Raw genomic sequence first — 19851 nt, 5'->3', positions numbered from 1 at the left:
TTTGTGTTATACTGTCTGATTACCACTGTATCTAATCCTCCTACACTGTGCATTCGCTCAGAAAATGGCGGCACACAGTGTAGGAGGTTTGAAGATTCAACCCCCACCTTCTCCTGGCACTAGCCAGGATAAGGGAGGGAGGATTGTGTGATGACACTAGAGCGAGTGTGTCTACCCCAAATTTGCAGCATAAAGCAATGAGGTTGCTTTACCACATTGCCAATGCTGCAATTTTGGGAATTGCTCCCTCTAGTGACCAGCACATGGAAAGGTTATAAATTAGAATCTAATTTATAATATTTCCTGACTTGTGAAAAAATTAAAAAAATTAAAACAATGTGTAATCACTTATATACTAACTGTTTAACTGAAAAAAAAAATATTTCTAGCGACACATTCCCTTTAAAGGGAATGTGTTGCCAGAAAAACATGTTTTTATTTTAAAAATTAAACATTTAGTGTGTGGGTGATTAAACATGGTTCAAATTTTTTTTATTTTTTTCACGAGTCAGGAAATACTCAGGAAATATTATAAATTAATTCTAATTTATAATACTACCCATTTTTGGTCACTAGATGGAGCTAGTTCCCAAAATTGCAGCATTGCAACATTGGGTTAAAAGCCCTCGCTCTAGTGAGCTCTCAGCATCCCCCCCTCCTTTATCCTGGCTAGTGCCGGGATAAACGAGGGGTTTGAAAGGTTTAACCTCCTACACTGTGTGTCGCCATTTTTTGAGGTAACCCACAGTGTAGTAGGTTTACATACAGTAGTAAACACACACAAACACTAACATACATTGAAATCTCTTACCTGCTCCTGCCGCCGCGGCTCCCTCCGGCCCGTCCGCTCCCTTTGCTGCCGCTGTTCCATGTGCACAAGTCCGGAAGCCGCGACCGGAAGTAGTAATATTACTGTCCGGCCGCGACTTCTGGTCCACAGGAAAATGGCGCCGGACGGCGCCAATTTCGAATAGGACTGTGTGGGAGCGGCGCATGCGCAGTTCCCACACAGACGCCGTACACGGCAGTCAATGGGACGGGAGCCGTTTGCAGTCCCTATGGGACTGTGGCTGCCGTACTCCATGTCTGTGTGTGTCGTTAATCGACACACACAGAAATGGAACAAAAAATGGCAGCCCCCATAGGGAAGAAAAAAGTGTAAAAATAAGAAACAGTAAAACACAAACACACAAATGAAAATAAACGTTTTTATTAAAGCACTAACATCTTTAACATATAAAAAAATTATTTGTGATGACACTGTTCCTTTAAGGTAACCTTGAGAAGGAAGATGCTGAGATTTCTTTCTGTTGATCAGGAACCCCTGCTGATTTAGACATGAGAGAGTGGTGGCAAAATGGACAGAAAGAAGATGTGCGGTTGGAGCTCTTAGTAGCCAATCGTCTAGGTATTTGACCAGGTAGATGCCTTGCATTCTAAGAGCTGCTGCTAGGACTATGATGATCTTGGTGAAGAGCCTGGGAGCAGTTGAAATGCCGAATGGAAGACATTTGAACTGTATGTGAATTATGTCCTTGCCTCTTTTTACTGTTAGTCTCTAAAATTTCCTGTGAGTTGGACAAATAGGAATGTGTAGGTATGCGTCCTTGAAGTCGATTGATGCCAAAAAGTCTTCTTGCTGCAAAATATTGATGACTGACTTTATGGAGTTACATAGTTACATAGTTTGTACGGTTGAAAAAAGACACATGTCCATCAAGTTCAACCAAGGGATGGGAAAGGGGAAGTAAAAAATTTCTACACATAGGAGTTAATATTTTTTTGTTCTAGGAAATTATCTAAGCCTTTTTTAAAGCCATCTACTGTCCCTGCTGTGACCAGTTCCTGCGGTAGACTATTCCATAAATTAGCCGTTCTCACAGTAAAGAAGGCTTGTCGCCTCTGCAGGTTGAACCTTTCTTTTTCCAGACGGAGGAAGTGCCCCCTTGTTTTTTGAGGGGGTTTTACATGGAACAGGATTTCACCATATTTTTTGTATGTGCCATTCATATATTTATATAAGTTAATCATGTCCCCCGTTAGTCGTCTTTTTTCAAGGCTAAATAGGTTTACTTCTTTTAATCTTTCCTCAATTTATATTCTCCATGCCCCTTATTAGCTTCGTTGCCCTTCTTTGTATTTTTTCCAACTCCAGGTCATCCTTTCTATGAACTGGAGCCCAGAACTGTACTGCATATTCTAGATGAGGCCTCACTAATGCTTTGTAAAGCGGTAATATTACATCCCTGTCCCGCGAGTCCATGCCTCTTTTAATACACGACAATATCTTGCTGGCCTTTGAAGCAGCTGATTGACATTGCATGCTGTTATTTAATTTATGATTTACAAGTACACCCAGATCCTTCTCAAAAAGTGACTGCCCGAGTGTAGCTCCCCCTAGGACATATGATGCATGCACGTTGTTCGTACCCAGGTGCATAACTTTACATTTATCTGCATTAAACTTCATCTGCGAAATGGACGCCCAAACACTTAGTTTGTTTAAATCCGCTTGCAATTCACGATCATCTTCCATAGTCTGAACTGTATTACATAGCTTGGTGTTATCTGCAAAAATAGAAATAGTGAGATTAATCTCATCCTCTATATCATTAATAAATAAATTGAATAATAGTGGTCCCAGCACTGAACCCTGGGGTACACCATTTATAACCCGGGACCATTCAGAGTAGGAATCATTGACCACAACTCTCTGGATACGGTCCTTGAGCCAATTCTCAATCCAATTACAAACTATACTTTCTAAACCTATAGTCCTTAATTTACCCATTAGACGTCTATGGGGGACAGTGTCAAATGCCTTTGCAAAGTCCAAAAACACCATATCCACAGCGGCCCCTCTTTTTGGGCTTCTGCTCACCTCTTCATAAAAACAAATCAGGTTGGTTTGACAGCTTCTGTCCTTAGTAAAACTGTGCTGGCTGTCACTTATAATACTATTTATTGTCACATAATTCTGTATATAGTCCCTCAATAGCCCATCAAACATTTTCCCCACAATGGATGTTAAGCTTACTGGTCTATAATTACCCGGCGAAGACCTCAAGCCCTTTTTGAAAATAGGCACCACATTTGCCCTGCGCCAGTCCCTTGGCACTATACCAGTCACTAGAAGATTTCTAAATATTATGAAGAGGGGACAGAAATAACTGAACTAAGCTCCTTAAAGGGAATGTGTTGCCAGCAAAACATGATTTTTTTTTTTTTTAGTTAAACAATTAGTGTATAGGTGATTAAACATTGTTCTAATTTTTTATTTTTTTTTCACGAGTCAGGAAATATTATAAATTGGATTCTAATTTATAATATTTCCCATTGCTGGTCACTAGATGGAGCCATTCCCAAAATTGCAGCATTGCATGTGGTAAAGCAACCACATTGCTTTATGCTGCAAAATTGGGTAAAAAGCCCTCGCTCTAGTGAGCTCTCAGCATCCCCCCCATCTTTATCCTGGCTAGTGCCGGGAGAAACGAGGGGTTTGAACGGTCTAACCTCCTACACTGTGTGTCGCCATTTTTTGAGCTAACACACAGTGTAGAAGGTTTACATACAGTAGTAAACACACACTGAACACAAACATACATAGAAATCCCTTACCTGCTCCAGTCGCTGCCGCTCCCTCCGGTCCATCCACTCCGTCTGCTGCCGCTGCTCCATGTGCACAAGTCCGGAAGCCGCGACCGGAAGTAGTAATCTTACTGTCCGGCCGCGACTTCTGGTCCACAGGAAAATGGCGCCGGACGGCGCGCATTTCAAATTGAACTGTGTGGGAGCGGCGCATGCGCCGTTCTCACACAGCGGCGTACATGTTAGTGGATGGAACGGGCCCCTTTCGCAGTCCCTATGCGACTGGAGCTGCCGTATTCCATGTCTGTATGTGTCGTTAATCGACACATACAGAAATGGAAAAAAAAATGGCAGCCCCCATAGGGAAGAAAAAGTGTAAAAATAAGAAAAAGTAACACACAAACACACAAATTAATACAAACATTTTTAATAAAGCACTAACATCTTTAACATATTAAAAAAAAAATTGTGGTAACACTGTTCCTTTAAGAACTCTAGGGTGTAACCCATCTGGTCCCGGGGCCTTGTGTACGTTTATTTTATTTAATTTAGCCTGCACCATATCTACATTCATCAAATTCAGTATATCAACTGATATATTAACAGCACTGGCACCGGCTACATCAGCTGCTCTTTCTTCTGTTGTATAAACCGCATTCCAAATTATTATGCAAATGTTATTTTTCGCTGATTTTCCTAAATAGTCTATGCAAATGACATCAAGCCATCAACCGTTGGAGTATAATGCAAATTTTATTGAACAAATCTAATGATAACAGATTTTTTTTTTAGAAGTAAAAAACTCAAAATGAACTGTTTCAAATTATTATGCACAACAGAGATCAAAACATTTTAAAGGTTGTAAAGAGAACTAAAATGGTAATTTGTTGGATTTGCAGCATCAGGAGGTCATATTTACAGAAATCAAAAGCTCTTTCAATAAAAAAAAACTTAACAGGCCAAGTTACATGTTAACATAGGACCCCTTCTTTGATATCACCTTCACAATTCTTGCATCCATTGAATTTGTGAGTATTTCGACAGTTTCTGCTTGAATATCTTTGCAGGATGTCAGAATAGCCTCCCAGAGCTTCTGTTTTGATGTGAACTGCCTCCCACCCTCATAGATATTTTGCTTGAGGATGCTCCAAAGGTTCTCAATAGGGTTGAGGTCAGGGGAACATGGGGACCACACCATGAGTTTCTCTCCTTTTATGCCCATAGCAGCCAATGACACAAAGGTATTCTTTGCAGCATGAGATGGTGCATTGTCATGCATAAATATAATTTTTCTACGGAAGGCACGGTTCTTCTTTTTGTACCACGAAAGAAAGTGGTCAGTCATAAACTTTACGTACTTTGCAGAGGTCATTTTCACACTATCAGGGACCCTAAAGGGGCCTTCCAGCTCTCTCCCCATGATTCCAGACCAAAACATGTCTCCGCCATCTCCTTGCTGACGTCGCAGCCTTGTTGTGACATGGTGCCCATTCACCAACCATCCACTACTCCATCCATCTGGACCATCCAGGGTTGCACGGCACTCATCAGTAAACCACACGGTTTGAAAATGAGTCTTCATGTATTTCTGAGCCCACTGCAACCGTTTCTGCTTGTGAGCATTGTTTAGGGGTGGCCGAATAATAGCTTTATGCACACTTGCAAACCTCTGGAGGATCCTACACCTTGAGGTTTGCGGCACTCCAGAGGCACCAGCGGCTTCAAATACCTGTTTGCTGCTTTGCAATGGCATTTTAGCAGCTGCTCTCCTAATCCTATTAATTTGTCTGGCAGAAACCTTCCTCATTATTCCTTTATCTGAACGAACCCGTGTGTGCTCTGAATCAGCCTTTTCACAGTACGATGATCACGCTTAAGTTTTCTTGAAATATCCAATGTTTTCATACCTTGTCCAAGGTATTGCACTATTTCACGCTTTTCGGCAGCAGAGAGATCCTTTTTCTTTCCCATATTGCTTGAAACCTGTGGCCTGCTTAATAATGTGGAACGTCCTTCTTAAGTAGTTTTCCTTTGATTGGGCACACCTGGCAAACTAATTATCACAGGTGTCTGAGACTGATTACAATGATCCAAAGAGCCCTAAGACACAATACCATCCATGAGTTTAATTAAAAAACTAATAATTAAATGTTTATGACACTTAAATCCAATGTGCATAATAATTTGGAACACGGTGTATACAGAGCGGAAGAACCCATTTAGTAACTCTGCCTTCTCTTGATCCCCTGTGACCAACTCCCCATTACCACTATCTAGGGGTCCTACATGTTCAGACCTTGGCTTTTTTGCATTTATATGCTGGAAGAATTTTTTGGGATTTGTTTTACTATCCTTGGCCACCTGCTTTTCATTTTGTATTTTTGCTGATTTTATTACCTTTTTACAGATTTTATTAAGCTCTTTATATTTTACAAAGGCTACAGCTGTACCCTCAGATTTGTATTTTTCAAATGCCCTTTTTTTGTCATGTATTGCCCTTTTTTTTACAGAAGGTGTAAGCCATGTGGGGTTTAATTTTAGTCATTTATACTTGTTACCTATAGAAATAAATTTTGCAGTATAATTACCCAAAGTAGATTTGAAAATCTCCCATTTATCATTTGTACCATTATTTGACATTAGTTCTTCCCAGTCTATATCCTGAATTGCAGGCCCTCATCAGCCTGTGTTTGTTTTTTACAGTATAGGTAAAATATAACTATATTATGATCACTGTTACCGAGGTTTTCACGAACATTGACATTCCCAACAAGCTCTGCATTATTAGAAATGACCAGATCCAACATAGCTTCACCTCTAGTCGGGTCTTCCACAAACTGGCCCATAAAATTTTCCTGCAACAGGTTGAGGAAATGTCTCCCCTTTGCAGTTGAAGCCGAACCATGACACCAATTAATATCCCGGTAATTAAAATCTCCCATTATTACGACAGTACCCGCCTGTGCAGCCCGCTCCATCTGTTTATATAGCTGAACTTCCATCTCCTCAGTTATATTGGGGGGTCTATAGATTACACCAAAAGTAATTTTTTCAGTGTTTACCTCCCTTTGTAATTCCACCCACAAGGTTTCAACCTCCTCTCAATCTTCACCCTCTAATGTCTCTTTCACACTCGCCTTCATATCGCTTCTCACATACAGACATACACCACCACCTTTCCTATTTGTCCTGTCTTTCCGAAAAAGTGTAAAACCCTGTAGATATACAGCCCAGTCATGAGAAGAGTCTAGCCATGTTTCAGGAACACCAACTATATCTATATTTTCTTCCAGTACCAAGGCCTTCAGCTCCCCCATTTTGCTTACTAGACTTCTGTCATTTGTGAACATACACTTTAACTTGCCTCAGAAATGTGATTATTTGACAGCATTTGGGCTTTTTTATTTTCACTGCTGTTTTGTAACGAAAGGATCTCCTTATCTTGTTGCCTAGTCCTCTCCCCACACTCTGTTTCTCCCCCCCCCCCCCAATATAGTCTGACCCCTCTCTAACCTGACTACCGCTTTATTTTCTACATTGGCCTCCCTCCTCAGCCCTAGTTTAAATACCCCGCCACCCCAGCTAGAATTCTCTCCCCCAGCACAGCAGACCCCCTTCCATTTAGGTGCAAATCATCTGCAGAATACAGCTTGTACACCAATGAAAAGTCAGCCCAGTGCTCTAGGAACCCAAAGCCTTCTCCTCTACACCAAGACTTCAGCCATGCATATAACTCCCTAAGCTCCCGCTGTCTTTCCTGTGATGCACATGGCACAGGCAGTATTCCTGAGAATACAACCTTGGAGGTCATTCCCTTCAGCTTGTAGCCTAGTTCTTTAAAATTATTCTTAAGGCTCCTCCACCTACCATTTATTCTGTCGTTGGTACGCACATGGACCACGACAGCTGGATCATCACCAGCCCCTCCCAGCAATTTGTCCACCCATTCCATCACACAGTTCATCTTGAATTTTTTCTTTAGAAGAAATTTGGTTAGATAGGTAAGGTCTATGATAAGCCTCCACTGATGATTTGGCTTCGGAACAGCAAATACCTTTGAATATACCCCCAGGCCTCTTTGAGGAAGCTCTTATAGAGCTCTTTTTACAATAAATTCCTGCAAAATGTGGAGAACAGATCTTTTGGAGAATTCAGTAGAAACCTCTCTGGAGGAGAGGAGATTATTTCCAGAGAATATCCTTTTTGGACACCGGAAAGCACCCAGGAGTCCGAAGTAGTTTTCTCCCAGACGCTGGAGAATATTAAAAGTCTTGCGCCCACATGAGGAGGTTGAGTTATGGCATCATAATTGGGAATTTTGGGAGGAATCATTGAAGTTCTTCCTCCTGAACCCAGGGGTCTCTATATCCTGTTTTAGATTGGAATTTTCTTTGCCTGTCAAAGGGTCTGTAGTTTCTTCTGAACTTAGGGGAAGATCTCCTTTGAGGGTGAAAATTGCACTGTTTGGTTTTCTTAACCTGAGGAAAAAAGGCACCCTTATCTTCGGTTACAGATTCTAAAATTGTATTTAGTTGTGGCCCAAACCATCAGTCAGGTTAAAATGGGAGAGAGCAAAAATTATTTTTGGACAGTATGTGCCTCGACCATTGTTTCAGTCGGAGTGCTCTTGTCGCGTCGTTGAAGGCTAGGTTTTTAGATGCCAATTTAAGTAGCAATAAGGAAATCAGAGTTAACTTCATCTCAGGAATAGACGTGGAAATGACATCCCTAGGGACCCCTTCTTTGAGATCTTTAGTAAATTGGTTAAGTAGAATACGTAAGGTTCTGGCAACTGAGACCGAAGCCAGGGAAACTTTACAGACTGAGGAGGAGGCTATATAAGACTTTTTAAGGACAGCATCTGCATTGCGATCCATTTGATCCTTCAAAAGTGATGACTGGTCAGAAGGAAAAATAGATCTCATTGATAAGCGGGCAACAGCTAAATCCACTTTAGGAGGATTCTGCCATTCCTGAGATATACTTGGATCTAATAAATAGACAGATTTGAACCTAGCCCCTGGATCTGCACTTTTCACTGGTTTCTTCCAATCTGATTTTAAGAGATCATCTAGAATGGGATGGTGAGGGAGTACTGCTTTCTTTTTGGGAAAATACAAGTCTCTCCTACTTTGAACTGAACTCCTGAGATCATCTGTTTCTATGGTCTTTTTCGCCATCTTTACCAGAGAACTAACCCAATCTTTATGAAAAAGATGTCAGTCTTCTCCTGTGGAGCCATCTGAGTCTTCAGATAATAATTCTCCCTCAGACCGTGGGGCAGATGGTCCAGGAGACTAGTCTGAAGAGGAAATTCTCCTTGTTAGGGTATGTTCACACGGCTTATTTACGGACGTAATTCGGGCGTTTTACGCCTCGATTTACGTCCGAAAATGCGGCTCGATAGCGTTGGCAAACATCTGCCCATTCATTAGAATGGGTCTTACGATGTTCTGTGCACACGGTCATTTTTTTACGCCCCGCTGTCAAAAGGCGGGGCGTAAAAAATACGCTCGCGTCAAAGAAGTGCCTGTCACTTCTTCAGACGTAAATGGGGCCATTTTCCATGGAAAACCAGCTCCATTTAACGTCCGTAATGGACGCAGCAAAAAGCGCCTCAACATGCCATTACGGCTGAAATTACGGTGCTGTTTTCTCCTGAAAACAGTCCACTAATTTCAGCCGTTACGGACGCTGCGGTGTGAACATACCCTCACGCTCTGAGAACCTCTATTTTTATGTGAAGATGTTATTTCCGGGAAGGCTTGAGATAAATTGGTTTTAAACCATGAAAAAAATAGTTTTGCTTTTGAGCCAAAGGAGGGATCCTCTGGAGAAGTGCAGCTGGAGCATAAGTCAAACTCTACATCATCAGGTAACTGCTGTAGGCATTTAACACATTGTCTGTGTCTGATTTTACGTTTTTTTTTTAGGGCGACTAGACATCTAAAAGCGATAGATGGGAAACATTAGGGATCCTATCATGGTTTACAAAAGCTCTATATATAAAGAGCGCATCAGTCAGAGCCCTAGGCTAGAAAAATGCTTCCCTTAACTGCTTTAAAGAGTGGCTGCCTGGCAAAGTGCTGCACTGACATCTTAAACTGGCGCCCTTTTATCCAGGAAGGTAACGCGAGACTTCACAACATTTTGCACATGCGCAGAACGGCACTCATGCCGTTGGCAGAACTAACTGTTCATCATAACAGCATAGTCAATAGGAGCGCAGGGAGATGAGACTCCGCCCCCAAACGGAGGCAACTGCCGGGCCTGGGAGGTGAGGCAGGAACAAGGCGTGTTGCAGCATGGAGGACGGATCCACAGGGAATCGGCCTATGGGCTAGGCAGACGCCTTAAACACACTAGGATAATTAAGAGAAACACCCCCAGAGTATCCACAGCTGATAAACCTCGGCTTAATAAAGCGCAAGCTCAAAAGCCGGGAGCAGAAGGTATAATTCCTGTAACAAATAAAACACACTGTCCTGTAGGACAGAAGAAAAAAACACAAGTGGTTAGTGGCTCAGCCCTTACTATATACCCTAGCTATGCTGGTTAGGCCTTATTCACACGGACGAGTAATATGTCCGTGCATCGCGCGTGATTGTCACGCGCGTCGCACGGACCTATGTTAATGAATGGGGCCGTTCAGACTGTCAGTCACATACGCTGCGTGAAACTTATGACATGTCCTATAATCGCCCGTGTTTCGCACTGCACGCACCCATTGAAGTCAATAGATGCATACAAATTGCGCTCGGCACACGGAAGCACTACAGTAGTAAAAACTGAATGAATGCACCACGTGCTTTTCTGTTTGTAAACATAAAACCAGAGTGTCATCATGATGCCGGATGCGCGAAAATCATATGCTGATAACACACGGACCTTTTGCGCGAGCAAAACGCAGCGTTTTTTGCGCGTGCAAAAAGGACATGTCCATGTGAATAAGGCCTAAAGTGTACTGAATAATTGATTAACCACTCATGTGTTTTATTCTTCTGTCCTAGTCAGCAGGAGGCATGAATAATTGTATTGTGCTGCCGAGGATTATAAGGAAGGTACAGGTTTCTTCTGATGGCATAGAAGGTTTTAACGCCTTGTCTTTCAGCATATCTATCTATCTATCTATCTATCTATCTATCTATCTATCTATCTATCTATCTATCTATCTATCGATATATAGTATAGTTCTAGGCTGGGGTTGCATGACGACTTTGGCCACAACACAGTAGCCTACATTGCAAGTAAAATTACCGCGGCCACTTTCACTGTCATTACTTGCAATGTAGGCTACAGAACATAGTAATCTTTGGCCGTGCGACCTGTGTCGCGGCCAAAGTCGCCATGTAGCCCCAGCCTAAAACGATAATATATATCAATATAAATTAGATAGAGTAGATAGATATGGGAGATAGATTGATAGATAGGAGATATATAGGTGATTATAATATCTTTATATATCTATCTAAATTGCGATTATTTTTTTGTGTTATACAAAAAGATTATTATTATTTCTCTCTACCTATCTCTTTATCTATATCTTTCATATCATGTATGTATATAGATGTATTATTCTGTCCTAGGCTGGGGCTACACGACGACTTTGGCCATGACACTGGTCGCATGCACAAAGATTGCTATGGAATCAGCGTGGGAAAATTTTCTCTCCAAAAGCCAGTTGTAAGCTCCGCCTTGCACCCAGAGTGTAAGAAATTAAGAAATGCCCATGTATTTGGTATCGCTGAAGTCTGGAGATATATATTTAGGTGTGTTTACCCAGTGGTATGCACCAGATGTAAAAAAACATCACCTAAAATTACATATTCACATTTCTATTTAACCGGTTACCGAATGCTGGCTGTGTATTTACGACCGGCGGTCAGAGTCCTTAAAACCCACGCCATAGACTATCATACCTCCCAACTTTTGAATTCGGAAAAGAGGGACATTTTAAGCCACGCCCTTAACCACGCCCAATATCCGGCATAAACACAACAAATCGCGGCCAGATCCTACTGCAAATAACACATGCACATTCTCACTGCGGATCTCTAGACTGTCTGGATATCATAGATATAGATACTATGGATCCGGTTATATCGTCTTTGTGTTACTTTTCCTATCTTGGGTATAACATTTGCTCATCACGGCGGCAGCTGCTGCAGGACAAACCAAACGGCTGAGAACAATGAAAGTCCAGAGGGAGATCCTGTGGTTGATGACTTTTCAATTGACAGGTAGCAGAGTTACATGATGGTGATTTTTTTTTTTCCAGTTGTGTAACTCTGCTACCGGTCAATGGAAAAATCATCCACCAGAGCCCCCCTGTAGATCGCTCCACACACAGCCCCCCTCTAGATAGTGCCACACACAGCCCCCCTGTAGATAGCTCCAGATACAGCCCCCCTGTACATAGCGCCAGATACAGCCCCCCTGTACATAGTGCCACACACAGTCCCCCTGTAGATAGCGCCAAACACAGCCCCCCTGTAGATAGCGCCAGATACAGCCCCCTGTACATAGCTCCACATACAGCCCCCCTGTAGATAGCTCCAGATACAGCCCCCCTGTACATAGTGCCACACACAGCCCCCCTGTAGATAGCGCGACACACAGCCCCCCTGTAGATAGTTCCAGATACAGCCCCCTGTAGATAGCTCCACACACAGCCCCCCTGTAGATAGTTCCAGATACAGCCCCCCTGTAGATAGTTCCAGATACAGCCCCCCTGTAGATAGCTCAATACAGCCCTCCTGTACATAGCGCCAGATACAGCCCCCATGTAGATAGCTCCAGACACAGCCCCCCTGTAGATAGCTCCAGACACAGCCCCCCTGTAGGTAGCGCAACACACAGCCCCTTAGGCCTTATTCACACGACAGGGTCCGAGTATCGGCCGATAAAAACGGCCGTTTTGGGCCATTTTTCCTGGCCGTTTTGCATAGTTTCCGTTCGGGGCCGTGTTGCCGTTTTTAACGGCCGATTTTGACCGGTTTTGCATCCGTTTTTTTCCCTGTCCATTTTAAAATCGGATGAATTTCATTTAAATTTGTTGCCACACACTTCCCTCTGTAGATAATGCCACAGCCCCCCTGGTAGGTAATGCCACCCAGTCCCCTGTAGGTAATGCCACCTAGCCCCCTGCAGGTAATGCCACCCAGCCCCCTGCATGTAATGCCACCCAGCTCCCTGTATGTAATGCCACCCAGTCCCCTGAAGGTAATGCCACCCAGCCCCCTGCAGGTAATGCCACCCAGACCCCTGCAGGTAATGCCACGCAGCCCTCTGTATGTAATGCCACCCAGCCCCCTGTAGGTAATGCCACCCAGCTCTATGCAGGTAATGCCACCCAGCCCCCTGTATGTAATGCCACTCAGCCCTCTGCAGGTAATGCCACCCAGCCCTCGGCAGGTAATGCCACCCAGCCCCCGGCAAGTAATGCCACCCAGCCCCCTGTAGGTAATGCCACCCAGCCCCCGGCAGGTAATGCCACCCATCCCCCAGCAGGTAATGCCACCCAGCACCCTGTAGGTAATGCCACCCATCCCTCTGCAGGTAATGCCACCCAGCCCCCAGCAGGTAATGCCACCCAGCACCCTGTATGTAATGCCACCCAGCCCCCTGCAGGTACTGCCACCCAGCCCCCTGCAGGTACTGCCACCCAGCCCCCTGTAGGTAATGCCACCCAGCCCCCTGCAGGTAATGCCACCCAGCCCCCTGTAGGTAATGCCACCAAGTCCCCTGTAGGTAATGCAACACAGCCCCCTGTAAGTTGCACCCATCCCCCTCCCTTCCAGGAGAAGTCACTGACTTCAATGTCCATAGGGTCGGGGATTCCGCTTCAGAAGTGAGTGACGTCACTGTGTCCATATATGGACAGTTTGGTCACTCACTTCTTCTGTAGCGGAATCCTCGGCCACAGGGTCGGGGATTACGCTTCAGAAGTGAGTGACGTCACTGTATCCATATATGGACCGTGTAGTCAATCACTTCTCCTGTAGCGGAATCCCCGGGCATAGGGTCGGGGATTCCGCTTCAGAAGTGAGTGACGTCACTGTGTCCATATATGGACATTGTAGTCACTCACTTCTCCTGTAGCGGAATCCCCAATCCCCGGCCGGGGATTGGGGATTCCGACTCCTACAGGGAGAAAAAAACGACCCTCCTCCTCCTCACATGCACTCTGCTTTCACTCACCGTCAGAAGAAGGCAGGAGTCTTGCAGCGGCGTTCTCACTGGTGTTGATGCCAGCCGGGAGTGGACCAGTCCAGTCACCTGACCGGTGAGGCCAGATGACAGGTCAGGTGACTGATCTGGTCCACTCAAGGGCCGGCATCAATCCCAGTGAGAATACCGCCGCAAGACTCCTGCCTTCTTCTGATCGCTGCTGCAGTCAGCAGCGATCAGCTGTTTTGATGCAGCGCCCAGCGGGACATTTTGAAGACCAGCCGGGACAGTGGGACAGCGGTGAGAAACCGGGACTGTCCCGCCGAAATCGGGACGGTTGGGACGTATGGACTATTTATGGCGCGGGTTTTAACTTGCTGCCCGAGCGATCGGGCAGCTGAATGTCGGGTCTCCGGAAGTCAGTGACTGCCGGGAACTCTGAGGAGAAGATAGAAGCAGCTTTCGCTGCTTCTATCTTCTCTGATCTCTTCTACACAGTGCTCAATAAATGCTGTGTATATGAATATAGGCAGCGGCAGCGCCGCTGTCTCTATTGGTCCCGGTGATCATGTGACTGGTCTAACTAGACCCAGCACACCCCTATTAGTGACAAATGTTACCATAACGTTAATGTGTGAGTATGTGACAGCACATAGTGAACAACGCAGGATCACTATGTGCAGAGTAAATGAATGGGGAGAAGTGTATGACGCTGATTGGTCACTGATTGGTCAGCGTCATACACTTCTCTCCACAACGCCCACTTGGTCAAAAAGTAAAAACACGCCCAGTTGTCTATTAAGAAAGTAATTAGCATAAATCTAAAATAGGTCATAACTCCGTCAAAATTGATAGTTTTTCTAAGTAAAAAACACTGCTGTAATCTACATTACAGCGCAGATCACATTATGTAGAAGATAGGCCAGTTATAATGTGGTGACAGAGCCTCTTTAATCAGTAAATTATATGTACCCCAAAATGATGTCATTTAAAAATATGACTTGTCCTGCAAAAAACAAGCTCTCATACACCCCCATGCGCCTCTGAATAAATCTGTCACATCTCACTCCAGCGGAGTAGATAGCTAAGACTGGTCTGTCTTAGTAAATCTGCCCCTTAATGTCTGATGATGGCCTGTGGGGGTCTGACCGATCAAAATACCCCTTTATGATATATACAGTTTGGTAGAAGAGGGGGTCCCATTTCACCCTTTTTGCATTAGAATTGAACGTGCAGCAGTCACAAAGGAAGAATATATTTGCATGCCTTATTCTTTTTATTTTTTTTTATCATTCTTTTTTTATTTATTTTTAGATAAGAAAAAGTGTTTTACATCAAAATAGAAAATATACGCATCCATCATACATATGCGGCAAGTGGAAACAGAAAGAAAACAAAAGCAAAATAAAAATAAAAATAAAATAAAAATATTATGCATATAACACTTCCAAGCACAATGCACCACAGTCTTCTGTTCCAGCAGAAGAGAAGGTAATATGGTGGACAGAATACATGAATATCAGGAATACACAGCAATACACTTTAAGTAATACTGATAGTGCGTCCAGGACAGTGGGCACCATGACAAACGGCATCAGATCCACTTACACCTCATAAAGAGGTGATACCACCCTTTGCATCGCAGAGAGGATAAAAGAAGCAGGCAGAACCAGAGAACCCACACACCAGCTACCAGGACAGACCAAGCCAATTCCCCCCTATCTTACATACCCCATGGGACCTATGCATAAAGTAATAATCGTCCGACTCACAAAACTCCCTCCATCCCTGCCAGACCAATCCCCCAGACCCTGAATTCCCATGATGGGCCTGCGTTGCCTCCTCCATTCTCTGCAGATGCAATATCTCCTGGAACCATTAAGTTATGGTTGGCACACTACTGGTCTTCCATAGCCTTGGAATAACCGTGCGTGCTGCGATCAACAGGAAACTAATCAGGGGTTTCGTGTATCTTTTGACCGCTCCGGGGAGCATGGAAAGTAGCAACACCTCCGGGGTATTGGGAAGCACCTGACCTGTGATTTTCTGTATCAGGTCCACTACAGTAGACCAGAATGCATTGATTAAAGGGCACCCCCACCAGATGTGTAACATCGTTCCACCCGCCCTGCTACAACGCCAACATTCGTCAGGTACCACCGGATAAAAGGAGTGAAGCAATGCTGGAACCCTATACCACCGCAAAAGTATCTTATAATTCGTTTCCTGGGCCTTACACGAGATCGAGAATCTATGGCACAAAGCAAAGGCTTTCGACCAGTCAGCCGGTGACGGAGGCGAGGTAAGCTCCCACTCCTTCACTAAGGAAGGCGGAATATCATTACTTAAGTCCTGTAAAAAATTATAAATGAGGGAGATCATTCTCACTGGGGGAGAAATGTGATATATTTAGATAGGTATTACCCTCTTACAATTTTATATATAATATGTTGGAGTAATTCACACTAGGTGTACACCACCAATTATCGATATATGAACAAAGGAACGGGGAGTGGGAAAAGTAGTGTGTTACATCAATGTTAAAAATAAAAAATACTTTATTGAATAATTATTAAAAACAATGTTAGATGAAAAAAATTTTGACGTTGTGCCAAAGTCCCCTAGATTGGCACACTGAGACAATATTATGTCTAAATTAATTGCTTCGTTTTATTAAAGATATATGTGTCTAGCCTCCCCCTGTGTATATGCGAGGAGGCTCTGCAATAGTCCCTGATCCAGAGATTAAAGTGTTAATTATTAGCAAATGGCTGTCCCCCTCAGTATCAATGACGAGACAGTCAACCTGCATATGACACTAAAGGTTCCTCCAACGGGCTGTAATTAAAGCCCTGCGGTGGAGAAATCCCTGCATCAATACAACCATATGGGTTGTATGTGCATGTGTCCCATGCAAGTAGACACGGCACAGCAGAGTTGAGACTGTTGCGTGCTAGCTAGTCCTCTATGTATAAGCTTGACATAGCAGAGCTGTAACTGCTCCGTGAGGACAACTCTGCAGGAGGAGTAACTGATCAGATAGTGTGCTCACACAGTGATCTCCAGTCCCACGTAACCATTAGTATTCTGCCTGTCAGGCAGTTGTATCACTAAATCGAGGTGTGTTTACTTTGTGCAGATAAGGCTGCCGAGGTCAGTCACATACACATGGGAAGGGTTGAGAGAAGAAGCCGGAAGTACCGGCGAAACGCGCGTCGGGTGTCTTTTAAAATCATCACAATGTTAGATGGTCACACATTGCTCCGTACTGTTCAAATAACAATTTGATTGAATCATTTATCTGGCAGAATATCTGCCCTGGTCAGGGACTTAAGCACGTCAATACCGCATGTTGGGCTGCAGACTCGGTCACAATACATGGAGGGACGGAGCTGAGCTATGCTTGAGTTGCGAGCACACTCAAACAGCTGACCGCGGCTCACCTCCTCTCAGCCCTTCCCATGTGTATGTGACTGACTTCGGCAGCCTGATCTGCTAATAATTAACACTTTAATCTCTGGATCAGGGACTATTGCAGAGCCTCCTCGCATATACACAGGGGGAGGCTAGACACATATATCTTTAATAAAACGAAGCAATTAATTTAGACATAATATTGTCTCAGTGTGCCAATCTAGGGGACTTTGGCACAACGTCAAAATTTTTTTCATCTAACATTGTTTTTAATAATTATTCAATAAAGTATTTTTTATTTTTAACATTGATGTAACACACTACTTTTCCCACTCCCCGTTCCTTTATTCACTGGGGGAGAAGAAGCGACACATAACTGCTCCAGCGGTGTCAGGTCCCTATGCAAAGACAGCCTCGTCTTATTAGCAGTGTAGAAATGTTGCATCCTCAAAAAGTCCCACCGCCCAACCGGTGATCTCTCCAGCTCCGGGACAAGCGCCTCAAAAGACTTCAAACCCCGACTCGTCAGAACATGGCGAAAAGTCAGAGGCGAAGGTCTGGACGTACAGGCCAAGAATGTGGGCTGTATCCCAGGGGGAAAATCCACATTATGGGATATCGCCACCATCGGACCATCGGCAGGTATCACTATTGCCAAAGCTCTGAAACGTTTATATGTGAGTACCACTTGTCCCGCAACCAAAGGGAGCAGAGCGTTCTCCCTCCCCTTAGAGTACCGCCACCGGAGCCACGGAAGTTCAGTAAGAGGAACCGGCGCCAAGAAGTCCTCCATTCTCACCCATAACTTAGAGTTCGCATTGGGGAAACCAGTCCAATACTCGAGCACTCACCGCCGCGAAGTAATAGGCCAGACAGTCAGGCAATCCCAGTCCCCCACTACGCTTTCTCTTGAAGAGGGTTGCCTTCACGATCCTCGGCGGTCTACCTCGCCAAATAAACCTAGTCAGTGCTTTATTTAACTGAAGAAAAAAAAACCCGGGCAGTACACACGGAACTGTCTGAAAGAGATACATCAAACGCGGCAGGATATTCATATTTACAGCACTTATTCTGCCCAACCAAGAAAAATCCTTGGCTTCCCACCTAGCCAAGTCAGCTCTAAGAGTTTGAAGAATAGGCAGGAAATTAAGAGAGTAGGAATCCGCAAGATGCACAGGTATCTGCACCCCTAAATATTTCAGCGAGCCCGACTTCCATGAGAGAATAATTACTACGCACCTGATGAGCTTCCGACCCCGGCAAGGAAATATTCATGGCCTCGCTCTTAGATATATTCATCTTATAATTACTAAAATAGCTATACGTCCTGATGGATTTCATCAGAGGCGGCAGTGATAGGTGTGGTTGGGTAATATACAGGGTGGGCCATTTATATGGATACAACTAAATAAAATGGGAATGGTTGGTGATATTAACTTCCTGTTTCTGGCACATTAGTATATGGAAGGGGGGAAACTTTTCAAGCTGGGTGTTGACCATGGTGGCCATTTTGAAGTCGGCCATTTTGTATCCAACTTTCGTTTTTTCAATGGGAAGAAAAACAATGGTGTGCTTGGTTTTAACGTTACTTTATTCTTTCATGAGTTATTTACAAGTTTCTGACCACTTATAAAATGTTTTCAAAGTGCTGCTCGAGCATTCCTAGATGAACAGTTTCCTGGAAAGTGGATTGGTCGTCGTGGGCCAGTTGAATGGCCCCCTAGGTCTCCCGATCTGACCCCCTTAGACTTTTATCTTTGGGGTCATCTGAAGGCAATTGTCTATGATATGAAGATACGAGATGTGCAGCAACTGAAACTACGGATACTGGAAGCCTGTGCTAGCATTTCTTCTGCGGTGTTGCTATCAGTGTGTGAAGAGTGGGAGAAGAGGGTTGCATTGACAATCCAACACAATGGGCAGCACTTTGAACATATTTTATAAGTGGTCAGAAACTTGTAAATAACTCATTGTTTTTCTTGTGAAATTCTCAATAAGTTTGATGTGTCACATGACCCTCTTCCCATTGGAAAAACTAAAGTTGGATACAAAATGGCCGACTTCAAAATGGCCGCCATTGTCAACACCCAGCTTGAAAAGTTTCCCCCCTCCCATATACTAATGTGCCATAAACAGGAAGTTAATAACACCAACCATTCCCATTTTATTTAGGTGTATCCATATAAATGGCCCACCCTGTAGAATAATAAGTCATCAGCGAACGCAGATACCTTAAAATGCATATCACCAACCTGAACACCGCTTATGTCATTATTATTCCTCCACCGCTACCAAAAGATGTTCCATCACCACTGCGAATAGCAGGGGTGAAAGTGGGCAGCCCTGTCTAGTACCATTCCCAATCTTAAATGGATCAGAAAGAGAACCATTAACCCGAATTCTTGCCTGGGGATGATTATAAAGGGACAATATACGCGTCAACATTAACCGACCCACTCCTATCTGACTTAGAGCCGCTTCCAGAAACCCCCAATCCACCCGATCAAAGGCCTTCTCCACATCCAGCAACAAAAGCATATATGGAATGATACTCTTTGTCACATGATGAATCAAGGAGAAGGTCTTCAGCGTATTATCACTTGCTTCGCGCCTTGGGACAAACCCCACTTGATCCGGGTGAATCAGGGACCCCAGGAACCCAGCCAGTGTATTCGCTAT

The sequence above is a fragment of the Rhinoderma darwinii genome, chromosome 1 (genome assembly GCF_050947455.1).
Source record: "Rhinoderma darwinii isolate aRhiDar2 chromosome 1, aRhiDar2.hap1, whole genome shotgun sequence".
Taxonomy (NCBI): domain Eukaryota; kingdom Metazoa; phylum Chordata; class Amphibia; order Anura; family Rhinodermatidae; genus Rhinoderma; species Rhinoderma darwinii.
The sequence above is the reverse complement of the archived record's forward strand: the minus strand, read 5'-3'. Positions refer to the sequence as shown.